Genomic DNA, 1,029 nt, shown 5'->3' with positions numbered 1-1,029 from the left:
CACCTCTCCCTCCCACCGACCTCCTCTAGCCAGCTCGAGGAGGCCTTATGTGAGGTCCGGAGATACCCTCTCTGCGTGGCGCTCTCACTCTCGCACCTTGTACAGTGAGAGGGGTGGTGCGGCCGTGCCGGCCGCCCTCACAAAGTCAACAGTGATCGAGTTATCTAGGATGGTCCGCCTACGCGCCATGACAGGCGCTTGCCGGCTGCCGAGTGCCAGCCTTGCCGTTTCGCGTACCACAAGCCGAGCGCGGGCAACGGGAGGTGCGTGCCGCAGCAGTGGCCACATCTCCCCATATCTCCCCATATCTCCTGATACATCTCCCCATATCTCCTGATATATCTCCCCATATCTCCTGACACATCTCCCCAGGTGCGTGCCGCAGCAGTGGCCAGCGATCGCGGGCACGAGTGTCTGCGCCCTCGTTGTCATCGTCCTCCTGATGACCTTCGTGCGGTGCGTGTATCTCCGTCGGTTGCTGCGCCTCGCGGAGGTCGAGCGCGATCCCCCCCCCCTCACTCACACACACACACACACACACACACACACACACACACACACACACACACACACACACACACACACACACACACACACACACACACACACACACACGCACACACACACACACACACACACCGCTCACCCACGCGCACCGGGCCTTGCACTTTGATGCCGGGGCTCCTGTCTTCTAGACATGGAGTCGCGAGGGACTGCCTGGCCCTTGCCCCACCCCCTCGTGCGGCGGAGAAGTTGACCTGGCCTTGCCTTACCTTAGGTTGAGCGAGAGAGCGCCGAGAAGGACAGACGCATCCGCCAGGCGGTGACGGGCGTCACGACGCTCGAGTTTCCGCTCGCGGTGATGCCGCTCTCGAAGCTACGCGAGCAGGGCCGCCTTGTCTCGTACGAGGAGGCGCGCGGCCCTAGAAGCGGAACACGTCTTCTTGTCTCCCAACCAGCGCTCGAGAGGGCGCACACTCCGCTGCATTCGGCCGTATTCGGCTGCATTCGGCTGTATTTGTATCACAC

At 62.2% G+C, this 1,029-nt stretch overlaps 1 protein-coding gene across 1 annotated transcript in view; it reads left to right on the top strand.

The window, feature by feature from the left end:
• Positions 1 to 889: 889 nt before the first annotated feature.
• Positions 890 to 1,029, top strand: part of EMIHUDRAFT_440473 (hypothetical protein) — a 3,264-nt gene continuing 3,124 nt past the window's right edge. The window contains exon 1 of the mRNA XM_005789373.1: positions 890 to 913. The gene's annotated coding sequence lies outside the window, so the exon portion shown is untranslated. The remainder of the gene's footprint in view (positions 914 to 1,029) is intronic.

The sequence above is a fragment of the Emiliania huxleyi genome (genome assembly GCF_000372725.1).
Source record: "Emiliania huxleyi CCMP1516 chromosome Unknown EMIHUscaffold_129, whole genome shotgun sequence".
NCBI classification, from domain to species: Eukaryota; Haptophyta; order Isochrysidales; family Noelaerhabdaceae; genus Emiliania; species Emiliania huxleyi.
Note: the sequence above shows the minus strand (reverse complement) of the source record. Positions and strands in the feature narration are given on the sequence as shown.